The 15,950-nt window shown below is 37.1% G+C and overlaps 1 long non-coding RNA gene across 4 annotated transcripts in view; it reads right to left on the bottom strand.

Moving 5' to 3' along the window:
- LOC122183133 overlaps nt 1-15,178 on the bottom strand; it is a 51,270-nt gene extending 36,092 nt beyond the window's left edge. For 2 of the 4 annotated variants that reach the window (XR_006180108.1, XR_006180111.1), the window contains exons 1-2: nt 15,107-15,178; nt 14,674-14,779 (exon numbers count right to left, since the gene is read on the bottom strand). This is a non-coding gene — a long non-coding RNA (uncharacterized LOC122183133). Of the gene's footprint in view, nt 1-7,909; nt 7,970-8,134; nt 8,336-14,673; nt 14,780-15,106 lie in introns of all 4 variants that reach the window. The other 2 variants (XR_006180110.1, XR_006180109.1) reach the window with 2 other exon arrangements.
- Between the last annotated feature and the right edge of the window lie 772 nt (nt 15,179-15,950).

Raw genomic sequence — 15,950 nt, 5'->3', positions numbered from 1 at the left:
CTGAAAAATTAAGGTTAGAAAATTGACTGGAAACAGCAACTACCAACTCCAGCCTGATAAGGAGTGAAATTCAAATATGGCAGATTGGCAACAAGACATAAAAAAATAAATAAATAAATAAATAAATTAAGATGGCTGATTAACGTTCTTGAACCACTACAGAGAAGTGGAAGTGACAGTTCTTCTGAATATTTTCTGAAGTATAAAAAGGAGACTAAGTAGATGCATTCTTTGTGAGTGTGGTAATTTCCAGCTACAGTCTTGCTTCCCTGTATTTTGTAAAGGTACTGAAATTCATTTGTTCAGGGATTGCCCTTGTTATGCAAGTGTTTGTTATGGAAAGACAACACTTCTGTTTATGCTGATGTGACTTTCAACAAAGGTCAGTTGCTTCCATGCAAACTGTACCTTTTTATGCAAGAAGGTTGCAGCAGATCTGTCTAATTCCTTTGTCACTATTAACTAGTTGCCTTAGATACCTGCCAGGGGCTGGAAATTTTCACTAACTGGGGTTAGACTGAGGTTTGTATAACCATACTATATAAATACAAAGGAAGATGTTGCCTACACACAAACTGTGAGCTAGCTAGATTAATTCTCACTTCCTTCTCACCGCTCAAGCCGCTGTCATTTTCACTTCTCATGGAACTTCCTGACTCCAGCACTCCTTTTTTGACACTGAAAAAACTGCATTTAGCACATGCTGTCTGAATATCTCAGTTTCTAATTTTAAGTATATTTTTCACTACTTACTTTGTCTGTTTTTTGCAGTAGTTTAAATGAATGAGGTCAAATATTTTGTGCCTGCAATGCAGGCTAATGTTTCTGAAATTAAATATCTGATGAATCTAGTCATCCATTTTATATGGGAATTAAGGATTTTGAGTCCCTTTTTTTGCCTCCAGGTGTCCCTTGGCCTAAAAAAAAGCGTATGGAAGGTATGTTGTTGACTGAGAGTGAATTCAAGCAGGGTCCTGATTTATTTATTGTACATGACCTGATTCTCCTTTAGAGCCATGCATTTCTTTGAGTGCTTCAGAAGCCATTTGGAAAAAACATGAGGCAATCTGCCAGTACTAGACAGATACAGGTGCACTATTGTAGGTTTATAGGCAGTATTTTCTTAGAAAGAAGCAGTATTTGCTCCATCACTGTAGCCTACGTGAGTCTGTTGCCCTACCTCTGCTGTTTGCACAGTCCTCGCTGGAGCTGTGCTTTGTGAGGTACAGTGTGAGCAAGAGAACATGTTTTGTTTAGCTTTTGTCAACACTAATCAAGAGAAGGCTTATGTTTGCATAATCTTTTATTCTGAAGCACAGAATTACTGATTGTTGTTTTATGTGTTTGTGAGGTGACGTAATCCCTGTACCGTTTTTCTGTATGTGAATAGAATGTTAAAATAGAAACATTAAAAGTGAGATAAGGTATCACTTAAAAATCTTTACAAGATGCCTCTATTTACAGGCTTAAACTTAGAAACCTGTGATATCATTTAAAGGTTGCTTTTCATCTGCTTTCCCTCTGGCTCCCAGGAGTCAGTCTCAATGTAGCAGGCACTGCATTGCTATTTCCTTTTTTAAATCTAGGACGGCAAAACTTTGACACATTTCAAAGTCCTGATGTCCTCGTTAATATTTCTTTTTATTGTGAGAGATGGTAAGGCTTACGCAGCAAGCGTCCTAGTTTCCAGTTCCTAATTCCAGCAGAAAAATTTCAGAGAGCAGAAGTTTGACGGCTTCTTGCATGGTTAAATATTAAATAATGTATATTGTAGTGTGTAAAATCTTTGTGCAAAATTGAGGACATAAAATGCAGAAATAAGACATTTGTAAAAATAAATAAAAATAATAAACTCCACTGTTACTTGCAGGTAAACTTGAAAGCTTCCACAGCCTTTTAATTGAGGTATATCTGAGTGGTACATGAGTGATAGAAACCTTTTAATGACTTCAGTATGAGAGAGGCATTGATGTACTGGATTAACTCAGCAAAAGGCCAAAAAGATGGCCAGGGATGCTGAAGTACATGGTAAATGAAGGGAGATCAAGAACTGGGTTTGCTGAACCTGAAGAAAAGAAGATAAGGGGGAAGCCTTATTGTTCTCTGAACTGTTTTTAAAGGACAGATTCATACCAGCAGTACACAGTGATGGGATGAAAAACAATGACTGGAACTCAGGAAACCTTGGTAGATATGAAGAAAAATAATTTCATTGTGAGATTGATTAGACACTAGAACAGATGCCTAGTGAAGTCATAGTATCTTTGTCCTCAGTGTACTGCCAGGACAAAAGCCCTGTTCCGCTAGATCCACTTGGATCTGCTTTGAGCAGGTCCAACAGGACCTGAACTGTTCTCTTTTGCTATGTCTGAGCAAAGCTGCTGCAATTGGTGCTGCTTTTGCCATAAGAAAAAGACAGTATTTTTATCATTGAAAAGCTGTGTTGTTCTTATAATTACTCCTAAAAATGGGAGACACCAGATGCACCAACTATGGAACACACTTCCTTGTCTTTTCTTCTCTATATTCGCGAAGCATTAATAGGAATTGGACAAACACAGGAAAAATCAAATGGTTGGCTAATATCATAATGCACGGGCAAAGGGTCAGACCTGGCCAACACTGCATGTGAAAAGACTTCTGGAGAATCGGCAAATCATACAGTAATATTTCTATTGGAAACAAAGTATAAAATGTTTGAATGTTCCTGGATGATCATTCGGGGGGAAAAAAGAAGACACAGCTGTCCTGTGTTTAAAAGTGCTGGAAAAATGAATAGGGATGTTAAGTATCCATGCTACATTCAAGGAGAAGAATTCTCCACTCAAAAATACTTCTGAAAATTAGGTTTGGGTAACACCTTTAAATAGGAACTAAGTAGTTGGGAGGCTAAATGTTGCTGTTTTAAAATGTAGTTAGCATGGTGGTGGAAACAGGAAAAATATGTCAGAAAGTAACAGGTATTCAGAAGATCTATTTCTAAAGATCATAATAGCATTAAAAATGAGCAAACAAGAAACAGAATGACACTTTCCACAGTCATAGTATTTACATAGTATGCTGCAATTTCTCCATTTCTAAGGCTAATATCTGTCAGAGAAGTAGCAGGGGGGAAAAATAGAAACTGATCTACTCAGGCATTCTTAGGGGTTTTTTTGCTTTTCTGCAGTACGCTTTCAAAATAGAGATGAAAATGTTACTGAGTTCCACAAACCAAATGCAACCCCATGTAATCCAACTAAATCAGCAGTATTGCATCTTGGTGAATTCATCCCTGCAATTCAGAGTACATAACATTGGGTTCAAGGTGCTCATGTATCAGGGCAATAGATATGTCACCCTTGGAAGACACTGGCATGTCAGCTAGCTTGCTTCAGGGTCACAAGTTGACACGGGGAACTATTTGGAAGGCTTTCCTTTGGGAAACTCCCTCCTGAGTAGGGCAGTTCAAGAGGAAATATTAATAAATGCGTATGCTAGGAAAAGCATGGCATATTCTGCTGTTCTCCAAATGAGAAATACAGGCAAGTCCATCAAACTAAACAAAACACATTTGGGGGAACTTCACTTAAGTTTTTATTTCTACGTATTCTGGAACAAAAATATTAATTCTAGATACCTTGTCAAAATTATGAGTACATACGTTTAAGAAATGTATTCTATTACACCAGCTAATAACAGTATGTTATGTTACTCTATCTGGAGTTAGAATCTATTTATATTAGCATCTTTTTTAATTTTTCTTTTAAACTTTAATGATATTCCTTGGAATGTATACCAGTGAAAGAGTTTGCAACTCAAAATCATTAAGATGCTAACAGTAAAATGTATATGTACTGTGGGATCAGACTAGACAGTAAGGGGGTGGACAGAGCTTTTGGTGAGACTTGGGGGAGAGTCAAAATTAAAACAGAGTGCAGTATGGGCAATGGGGCCACAGCCCCAAGGCTTATTCTGGCGCTCTGAGCATCAGTTTTATTGCGTGATGGATGTTGCTCTTGAAAGCAAAGTGGATGACAAAAGTAGGTAAGTTCCCTTATCTTTCAACCAGTTCATTTCTTAGAACCAATCAAGCCAATCACAGCGACTTCTGTTATGTAGCAGAGAGAGGTTACACATAACCTGGAATTGCAACTTCCTGCACAAGCTTCACGCCTGTGCACCTACGTAATGTTGCTATCTGTGTCAATGGGCTTGGACACACCCATGCTCTGCATAGTGACCTTTTTCACAAGCTGACTGTAAAGAAATTAAAATAGACTGTGTGTGCAGTTCTTCTGGCCTCCTGGATGGGTCAAGAGAAGTTTACAGGTTGCCATGTATAAAGTTCAGTTTCTGCAAAGAGGAGCATAGTGCCAATAGGGAAAGAATGGTGGAAAACATTTAGCAGCCGTTAATTCTAGTTAACTCTAAACATTTAGAGTGCAGTCAATGCATGTATTTCAGAATAAATTAAAGGTGTTCTCACAGTACTTGAAGGTCCACTTAAGACTTCCTAGAATCCCTGAAAGATAAATCTAAGTAAATCCAAGGCCTTCAGTTGTCTCTGCAATGGGCTGCAGATGCACAGTGTGTGAAACATGTCAGGTATTTTCATAGATTGTATTATTTCTATTCTGTATGTATCACATCATACAGGTGTCTGCAGTTGTATGAACTGAGTATATTGAGTGTGTTTTCTGAAGCATTTTATGATTTTATGCTGATGCATTCATTTAAGTGCTGATGTGTTTATGGGGTTTTCTTTTGCAGTGGTGTGGGGTTTTTTGTATTGGAAATATACCTAATAAAACCACAAATATAGTAAGTGCAGAAGTAGAGATATATTAATTACAGAATATAAGCATGATCACTGTGTGACTAGACTGATGACAGTGAGGAGGATGAATATTGTAACAAATCAACACTGAGCTAAAAATAAGATAGTAACAAATGAGGTAACATTAAAAAAAAAAATCCTCATCTTGATAGATACTGACTCCACATTCCTTTTTGTTTCTTGATGCTTAAATGCTGACTTACATTTGAAGACTTGCATCATGTTTGTTGTGCAGGGGAGGAATTTGATAGGATGACAGACACGTGCTTTGTAACATCACTGTGCTGTTACCCAAGAAATTACTAATTTGTATTGTGAGCTGCTCTCCTTGTAGGGGATGTAAGTGCTGTGTAGCCAGATATGTTAAACTGGAGAGCACTATTCAATAGAGTGGGAAGTGATTACATTTATCATAACCTCGTATTCTTGTGTGAGCCACGTGAAAACATTCCCTCTATCCCTCATGATTAATTTACAGATGTGCAGTATATTTTACCCCTCTAGTAATGAAATTATTTCAGATCTTGCTGTGGGTGAAATTAGATTACGGTCTCTGGAAAGGAGACCATGTTCAGGTTATATGAAGTCCAAAATCTTGTTATTTCATCACTTGTGAGTTCTTCAGTTGTGTTTTTAAAAAGAATATTATTTTCCTTTTTTGAATTATGCTTTGCAAAAGGGGCTCAGAGGCTACCATTGTTCTCCATTTCTTAAGTGATGAAACTAATACATATTTGCAACAATGTGAACTGAAGCCTTATCATATAGAGGAGCATATATTGTCCTCCGTACAGCGTCTCAATTAAGCTTAGAAGATTCTTTCTCACTATGCGGACTCTTGCTCTTTTCCAAACAGGAAGTTACCAGCAAAACCTCTATAAAAAGATTAGTAAGGTAAAAATCAGGATGTGAAAACAATTTCAATTTCCTGCCGCATCTATCCAGTTGTGTCAAGTGATCCTTACTATTTCTTCACAAGTTCTTTGTTTCTCTTTTATCTAGTTAGCTTTTTCAGTAGTACAGAAGCCAAGAGAAGGAAAATATGATGGATTATGCAGTAACTAAGGAAGTTAATTCATAGCCACTTAAATGTGTGGCTTTAAGAGCTGTTATTGCACTTCTTATCCTTTATTTAGTTCCTACAGAGAATTAAAGGTATGTGCGTAGTTAATAAATTAAATTACAGGTAGCGATCTCTTTCCAGCTGAGAGATTCAATGACTTGAGCAATTAGTCTGCTCGTTAGGCTCAAATCGTTAAAGCCACAGAGATTCTAACACAGTGCTTGTTAGAAATTCTGAAACTGTGAGATTTCAAGCAAGTCTTTTGCCTCTGTTTCAGTAAAGGAATGTAATAAACTAGAGCTTTTCCTGAGAATTATCAGCAAGTACATGGGGAGCTTCTTGAAGACTTGCTACTTGACCAATTACATTTGTATTGATGGAGGTCAGATGGGATTAATATCTAAAACTACTGATGATAACAGTTGAGGGAGAGTGGGGGGAACAACAAAACAACCAACAAAAAAACTTAATGCTTTCAGCTCTTCTGACCAACTATTGAAGTCTATGGGAGATTGTCTATGAATTGTAGCTCAGAACGTTAGAGTATATGTACAGAACAACTGTGATAGCAGTTTCCACTCTCTCTGCAGAACTGGAGGTAGAATGCAGAGCTTTTTGTTCACCACTGCACAATCATGAAAGGGACAGAAAGACCTGCAGTTCTTAAAAGCAATGTATGAGTTTGCCCAGGAGATCTATTGGCTACAGCTCAGCTGTTCATGCGTGGCCCTCAAATATTTCTGTGTGTCTGCTATTGAGATAATAAAGGGCTGTGTTCCCATAGCACAAATGGGATACAAATATTTTCTGCTACACCCAATCCTAATACTGTAGGATTTCCAAGGTATTTTATAAGCAGGTATCAGTCCTGTGTAAGTTAAATGTAACTGTTCGTGCAGATGCATAAGAATACAAAAATCTACTTCTTTAGAAGATGAAATTCAGCCTAGAATTTCAGTAAGCAGAGAAGACCTAATGCTGAGATGCAACCAGAGAAATAGCCTTGACCTTTTTACAGACCAGAGAGATCTTCTGGATAAAATGGATCTCTCCTAATGAAGGTCTTATGAACACTAAGCATGAAAATTACTCTATACAGCCAGCAGAGGAATACAGTGAAAGGCAGGAGCTTCTCTACTGTGTCTTGGGACATGAAATAGCAAAAAGAAAACGGTAGAAGACTTGTCCTACTATAAAACAGTGGAGAAAAATCAACAAGGCTTCTCTGAGAAGTAATATTACATGACTGATGTGGGCATCTCATGAAAAATGGAGTGTGTATAAATGAATCTGTGTTTAAGCCAGTGGTGATGCCAGGGGATTCTTCTGTTCTAACTAGTAGCTAGTGAATGCAAAATGCTTTCCAAAACCACATTGTGAGGCTGACTGTCAAAACTATAGCTCACTTCTTCTTAACAATTATACTATGTCAGCCGGGGGAAAAAAAAAAGTATTTTTAACATCATATGTTCCTCACAGTAAACAAACCTATTTATTCTGGTACTGGTACTCTGCTGTCTGTCTTGATTAAAAAGTTATTTGTTTGTTCTCCTAGACAGTGACTTTGGAAATACCTTCCATTTCTGAGATGGTACAGTTTTACATATTGCATCAAATAAGCCATCCTTCTGCTTAAAGGAAAGGCAGTGAATGGGTTTAATGGTACCTCTGGTACTGAATGATTAAATCCCATTTTTCTGTTGTGATTTTTATGCTTCATAATAGGTTTTGCACATCTGTAAAAACTGTTTTCCTTCAAAATTCCAGTAAACATTTTTCCCCACACCTACAAAGCAGGACAAATATCAGGATGGCAGTATACTGTAAGTACTTCCTATATTGCTAGCTCTTATTGTCTTGCCAATTTCTTTCAGCTCTGTTTCCCTTTCTTTCTCCCATCTTATATAATAAGCTCTATGGGGCAGGAAATCTCCTTGCAATTTTATGTTCATTCATAAACTAACATACTGAAACCCTGACATACGAATATGAATTACAGGCATGGGTATATTCAATAAAATAATTACCTGTGCAACTTAGCCTGATGTGAAACAGGTCTTGATGCTATAAAGGCAATGTAAAGGGACCTGTGATGAAATAAGATTAGGAAAGTATGAGCAAGATCTCTGAAAATCTAATTGGCATGTTTTGCCTAATACGCTTTAGCATCTTGTAGTCTGAAGAGGTGCTCTGTTGCCATTTGTAGAAGTCAAAGATTTAAATTTGGTCTTATATCACAGAAATTGAGCCACCTGCATCTGAGCTGTGTATCTGCGCCTTGGTCATGAGATTGTTTATAGGCAACTTTGCTGCTTTTCCCTGTGTTCTCTGAGATGTGACATCAAAAGGGTAGGGAGTAGTCCAGAAGCATTGTAATGTCATGGCTGTTCAGTTGGGACACTCTTTCAATTACAGTCGTGAGGAGTGGGTCTTTCCAAGTCCCGTTGTGGGTACTGTAAGGCAGAGGAACAAATGTAGCAGTGGTCTTTTCATGCACACACAAATTGTACTTGGGAAGCGCAACAGTAATTTCACGCTCCCCCAGGATACATGGAATCTGTCCCTGAGGACAGAGACACAAAATTCTTGCTAACTTTCTGAATTCAGAATATTCTAGAATATGGAAGATAGGCACTATACGTACAAAGGGGATGTACTGGAAAGGATATTCCCAGTTTAGTTCTGCCTAAGCGAATCTTCATGGATTACTAACAAAGTACAATGCCTACATTACTCAGAATTTGTCACAGTTAACACAATCCTTTTCATGTAGGAAATAACATCTGTCCAATCTCCAAAAGAAGGACATTTAACCAGTAACTTGTCTGTATGGGTAATAGTGCATAGTTACAGTGCTTGGCCTGAGCTAATTTCTTTGGGAACACACATATGAAAAAAGAAAAAGCATATGGCAACTGATCTGGAAGACAAAGAAATAGACATTTCAGAGGGTTTCTGAGTCAAGTTAGCTGTATGGTGTTTTTTGTTGTTGTTGTTGTTGTTGTTGTTTTAATACTTAAGCCACATGACAGTGCATTTCAGAGTCACTGCAACTGCAATTCAAAACTCAAAGTAAGAATGGATTAGAAAAGTTCTTCACTCATGCCAAGAATTTTAGGCGTGAGATTCACTTTTTGCTTGTTTTTTCCTCCTCCATCAGCATGAGAGATTGCATTTTATAACATCTGTGCTTAATTTGTATTGAAGAACTCTGTAGAAACTTATCTCCATTCTAGGTTATGAGAAAATTATCATCTTCTCTGGGGTAAGGAGGTTTTGGATATAGTATCTAAAAGACTGTTACAGGTTTGACATGTGCAAGCTTAGGCTTCTTAGACAATGCATTTAGCACTACCAACAAAAGCAGGTTTCCACCTCTGCCACGCAGTTTCTCATAGTGCTGGTAGCCAGGTTGAACCGAATGAGCCACATTGAAAAAAAATTTGCATGGTGAAAGGACTGTGTTATGGCTTCACTAAACACCAGGTTGTAACAAAGATACAAAATCAGAAAGCTGCAAATATGAATGAAATTTGAAATAGTTTGGAGGATTTATTATAAACACGTACACGCTTTAGAAGGCCTCTGGCACTAAAAAGCCCCAATGCCTATCCTCTAACTAAATTAAATTCATTTCCATTAGAATTCAGCAGATGCAGCAGCCCTGTTTTCATTCCCAGGGGGTACTTTCTCCTTGGTAGCAATGCCAGATACCCTTTTGCTTTTTTAATGTCTAACTGTTAGGCAGCAATCCAGAAGGCGACAATAATATCGAAAGAAAAGGAGAGGCTCACTGTAAATAGCTGTTAAAAAAGAGGAAAAGGTTCAAGCGATCATTGGTTAAAGCAGTTTCTTAATAGTCTTCCTAGCTAAAAAGAAAAAGCAAGATCTGCCATCCTGAAAAACACAGTGCACAATTATCAAAGTTGAACCTGATGGAGCAGACATTGCAAAAGGATACAAAATAGTCAAAATTGAATTGGAAGTGAGGAGAGGTAGCAGTTGTAGTAGTTGAAATCAAGTTATTTCCTGTATCCATGAGTACAGTAAAATATTTCTTCTCAGTAAACAAAAAATTACTTTGGATGCAGCGCTATAGAAACTCTGCAGTCACTGATGAGAGTTTTGACAAGGTTAATTAGTTGGATTTTCCATATGAATAACAATTCCTTTCTAAAACTCAGTTTTCCTGCTGCTTTGATGTACAGCTGGGGAAGATGCTGCTTTGATTAGTTACCAGGACAGGTCACATCCTAGGGCTTCCCACTGTAGTTACAGGGGTTGTTTATTGGAAGCTCGCAGATGAAATGTATTTGTTGTGGAAATTGTCTACGGTTTTAGGTTTAAAGAGACAGACATGTTTGATGAAACTACTGCAGTCCATTTCTTCAGAACTGGTCCCCAGATAGAGTGCTCTGGGGTCATACAGGGGTTGAATTGTTCTATTGCTATGGCAGTAGCTTTCCCTAGCACACATTCAAAATTCCTAAATATGTAGGATGGCCAACGGCAACAACAGCTCTGCAGCAAGGAATGCCCCTGTTGTGGAGTTCATGATCTCCTGAGGGATTTTGTCCATTAGCACCCTCCTCAGACTTCCTTTTTTAAGGATGAATGGGTTGCAGTGGAGAGAGGCCTGCAACAGTCTCAGCTTGACATGATATACTTTCAACTGCGTATTATTTAAAAAGCAAGATGGTGACATGGTAGGCTTTCCTAATGCTGCACGTAAGGCTGTGCAGGCATACAGTATTTTATAATGTCTTGAAGTGCTTCCCTGGGGTGTGCCTCTTGGAATTCAGTCCTAGCTTGCAGAGTCTATGTGGCAATGGATGCACCGTGCAATGCTTCTCTTTATCCCCACAGGGCTAGCAGGATAGGATTTGTTCCAGAATTATTACAAAGGATGTGTATTTCACTGTGTTCAAATATGGCACTAATTTTCTTTCATTTCAAGAGAAATAAAGTTCTAAGCAGTATCACAACTGAATATAGGCAAAGCTAGCACAAGATTTCTGTTTAACATCTTATTGAAAGTTGTTACTGTGTCACCCAAAAATACTTTGGAAGATGATATCTTTATGCAGCTGACAAGCTATAAATTCTCTCAGGCAGCTCTGTGAATGTATGATCTTCCCATGAGCTTTTCATTTTAAGCAAATGCATAGAATAATCAAAACAAGTTAGGATGTATTTTTAGCTACCTAGGAGTTGATACATAACTGGGCTTACTTTTCTATGTGTGCTTAATCTTCATTGAATGAAGGCTAATCACTAAGAAAAATTTATTTCACTCTAAACAGGGATGTCCTCTCCACATAACAAGAAAAAAAAAAAAGGAAAATAGTAAACATAAATGAGTGCAGAAAATTAAAATGACAATATTTATGTTCAGTATGTTCAGTGTCAGCATACCTATTAGGATGGCTAACCTATTTTTGCCACTTATATTCTTTGAATTATTCTGTTGCAAAACAGACTGGGTTGTTTTGTTTTTTTTTTTTTCTTATGTGCTTGTTTGATTTTGATTCTTTTTTCCTTTTTTGTTTTTTTTGGTTTTTTTTCTTTCTTTTGAGACCATGGATAGCACCACTTTAGTAAGCTCAGTGAGTAAAATGAAGGCTGCAACTCAAAAGCCTCCCCTGTGTGGTACTGGCAGAATGGGAAGAGCTGAAGCAAGAGGTGCTATGATGGTAAATGATATCACAGTAGCAAGAAAAATCACATATAAAATCAATGTAAAATAGGCACACATATTGAAGTACATTATAATGCCTCAAGCTTTATCTGTACTCAGGTGTGAAAAACAGAATATTGTCTCTTGTAATTTTCCCTCTTCTTTGGTAAATCGAAAGTGTCAGGGATAAAGCCCATAATCAGATTTTGTTGTGGCCGACAGCTTCTTTGGTGAGCCTCCCCAGTTTTATAACCCTCATTATGCCCTGTGGTGTCTGCTCAGACCAAAGTCCCAGCAAAATGAAAAGGAATGTTGCATGACAAAGAATACCTCATACTCAATATCCTGACTTTGTGCTGCTTCCAGAACCTGATGTAAGGTGTTATATTTAGCCAGTGCATGACTTGCTGATGTATTTCTGGTGACGTGACATTCTTGAGAACGATAATGACTCTAAATACATTTTAAAAATGAACAGGAATGGGAATAAAGCAGACTGTTACCGTAATACATGTTCTTGAAGCATTTATGCCTTGATGACCATCCCAAGTATGCTGAAGAAATGTTATGGAGAAAAACCAACCCTCCCTAATCTCCCTTCATTTAAAGCTGAATGCAAACCTTGCTTCTTTGTCCAAGCCTGCCCACAGTAGTGCTCTCATTCTGACTGATTCATGCAGAAAATGAAAAACAGGAGACTTTTTGTCCCTATTTGTATGGTTAAAGGAAGATGGGGAGGGAGAGGTAGGGGGGAAGGGTGGAAGTATGACCATTTTCTTTGTAGGTGTTTTCATAACACTCTTATTCTGACAAATGTTTGTGACTGTGCTCAGTCATGGGCCTGAGTACAGTCAATAAGTAAGAGCTGAACAGGAACAATGAAACATTCATGCATACTGTGAGAGCTAGAACAGTAGGAGGTGGTAAACGTGGCAGGATCTGAGCAAGGTGTTAATCATGTGCCTCGGGAGATTTGTCCAAGTACAGAAATGGGGATTGTGTTTTCTTATCAGAAAACTTGAAGAGCAGCCATGAGTTTCTGTCAGACTTATTTTACAAAAGCAGAAGAATTTGTAAGCAAGGAAAGTGATGCCACTCTCCTCTTTTCCTCCAGTGTGTTCAAGGAAATCATTTCTTGAATAAATAAGCTTATGCCAAAGATGCACCTATGTCCTACATGAGTCACCTTCTGATAGAAATATTGCAGGACGGCTCTAAATGTTGGCTGTTCGCCTGAACGACAAATAACAATGTAATGCAAAATTTACATGGCAACTACCTGTAATGAAGCTTGGCACAGGACTGAGTACCTCCTGCAAAACTAACTTATGTGTGCTAGCTAAAAATGTTCACATACACCATTTGTTCTGCTGAGTTTGGATCAGAACATTTTATATCACATTTAAGGTCTAGCTAGTGCTTGATTATCTGTGCATGTTGTGTCAAACTGATCCAGATCTAGTAATAGTCCCTGACATATGCAGATTTGTCTTAAAATCATTTTTTAGTAGATGACTTATTTTGTGTATTGTTTCTAATAGCAAACCTACAATTGCATAGTAGGTATTATTGCATAGTAGGTATCGCCCAGTTACGTTGTTCTTCAGATCATGGTGTAAGATGGATTTGTTCCTCCCAGGCATAACCTCCCAAAAACCTTGTCAATGCCTTCATGTCTTGCTTAACCTTATTAAGGACATTCAAATTCCAAAACGTTATTATGTGTTTTATGTTATTTTAAAATCACTTCATCTTGTAATTTTCTTATTGAATCACTAAACAGATAGGAATTTGTATCTGTGCATTTTGTGTGCTGCATGCCCACAAAAATTTCATGACGTTAAGCTATTTTCATGTTAAATAATTATACATTTCATTCTTTACTCAGGAGGAGTCAAATGAAGACTGTATATTTAAATATGTAAGAACTGGGTAATTCAGGAGATTTTAATTGGTTTAAAAGGCTTTTTAAATTTAGTTAAGCAGTTGTAATATAAAGCAGGACAGTGCTGACTGGAACTGTGTTTTGTCTAATGACTACTTATGGACTCTTGGAAAAGAACCTGATGGTCTTAAGTTCCTCTTTGGATTCGTACTGGTGCTTGTGTTGGCTCAACGTGCTGCTACTTTTGTCTTGAAAATCAGAGCCTGTTGTTCTAAAACAGAATCTAGATGAATTACTCCAGCCATGCTGGCAGACAGCCACTTGCTTCCCTTCTAAAATAGCAAGGTAGTAATTGTCTGGAGATATGATGATCACAAATATTTTTGTGGATCTCTGTGAGACATCAGCGCTACTGGATAGCCTACAATTAGTTGATAGATTTTAAAAATATTTTCTAAATAAATACTACATATAGAAGAAATATGTGCAAACTAATTTCACGTTTTCTACATGCTAGGATATCTACAAACTGTCAAGCTGCTGGCTATTATTGGGATGAAGCTGTGGTAAAAGCCAAGTCTTATACCAATTATACAGTGCTTCTGAAGAGTGAGCAGATCTGCTGTTCTCTGAATTCTACAGTTCTGAAAATACTTCTGCAGTATTCTTTAATGTGAATGTGTGTATATTATTTAAAGAGAAACAAGGCACTGTTTCTCCTCAAGAAAAACTTCTTTAAAAGCATTTAACATTTAACATTTTTTCCTGTTAAAGGTTGTTTTTTTTGTCTGTCTAAAACTGTGCCTATTACAAAACCAAAAATTCTTTCACCTTCTCTGTCTTTCTACAGAACTTATTTTCTGTCTCTTCTTTCAATTTCAGCCTCTTACAAATTCTGAAAGTGGTCATAAGTGGTAAATAAATCAAATTAATAATAACTAAAAAAAGTTTTTTTCTAAAAAATAACTGGCATCAGTGAAATCAGTCAATTATTATTAAGGATAGAAAGCCAGTGGTATTTTTTCAGATAGTATTTTAAATATTTGGAGAGTTAGTACATAGCTGCACAGTAATTAATAATAGACTATAATATGCATTTTCTATGAGGATATCCAATGAAGTCAGCTGGTACATCAAGACTGCCAAATCCAACCAGTCTACCATAACATTACTTCTAAAATGAAATATTTATTATAAAAAATACTAAGTTTGGGATTTTATTTATTTACCTTCTAAAACTTCAGCTTCTACTTCGGAAGGTTTTGCTTGTTCCGTTTCTCTGGTGAGATCAAACCCGAGGGGGGTCTGTCAAATGCCACAGACCTTAGAGACAGCCTTGCAGGAAAGAAGAAAAACAGGGCTTTATGTCATGTTCAGTACTCATCAATGCAGTTAGAGGAGTCAGCAATACTGTGTGTGTGTGTACAGATGTGTGTGCATATATGTATGAAACTTTGCAGGTTAGGAGTGGGAAAACACACATACTTCAGAGAATGTGTGCTTTTCACAAATTAGATTTTGTTAATAGTACATATGAAAGTCTTAAGCATATCCCCAAATTGCTTTCTTGTGGATTCCTGTCAGTTCAAAATGTTGCCACTATACAAAATGTGTGATCCAAACATACAAAACAGGTATCAGTGTTTAGAAAAACAATCTTACTTTTTTGGGTAATGGAACTGCTCTAAGTACCTCTGCTATTCTTCTGTCTGGGAACACAGATGTTTTGCAGCCTGTGAAATGAAGAATGCAAATTAAAATAGGTAAATTAATACCTAAGTATTTAAGTAACTGATTTTCCATCTTAATCAATAGTAACACCTCTAGAATTCTCATGAATGTTTGAGACAAAATGTGGAAGTTTGTAATTTTCCTTTCTGTGATACTGGGAAATTATGGACAGTAGAAATCCTTACAGTACATTCACTGTACTAATATATACGAGGATGATATTAATTGGTCAGAAAAAAAGAAGATAAAAATATTTTTTCTTCTATTTTTGTAAATAGAACATATTTTCCAGGTGAACAATGCATATTTCTCATGAAATTCTACTATGTTTATTACTTTTATAAATGGTTATCTTAGATTTCCTTTTATCATTTGTGTAATCACTAATTTGTAATTAGCACACCGTTACCTTTGGATACTTCTCCAACACAAGTGTCAAAATAGTTGTATTTTGATGGACCTGTGTATTCATTTTCCTTAACAACTAAATGTTCTCATTTCATACCAAAAGAAGTAGTCAAACTAGGATATTCAGAACTGTGTAGATTATTCTTCATTACTTTTAGAGACTCTGAGATGCTGCAAGAAGAAAATGCATTTAAGCATCTGTATTTTTGCTGGCTTCAATGATAGTACAAACGGACTTAGATAAGGGTTTATTTGCGGATGCTTTGCTTAGGACTTAGGCACTTAGCTGCCAGGATCAGATGTTACTATGAATGCTCAGAAGCAGTGCTTCTGCCTGAGAAACCAGATCCAGCCACAAAATCTGAGT

Source organism: Lagopus leucura, unplaced genomic scaffold, assembly GCF_019238085.1.
Source record: "Lagopus leucura isolate 7727_CA_CO unplaced genomic scaffold, USGS_WTPT01 Super-Scaffold_100017, whole genome shotgun sequence".
NCBI lineage: Eukaryota > Metazoa > Chordata > Aves > Galliformes > Phasianidae > Lagopus > Lagopus leucura.
This window is presented reverse-complemented; position numbering and strand designations above follow the sequence as displayed.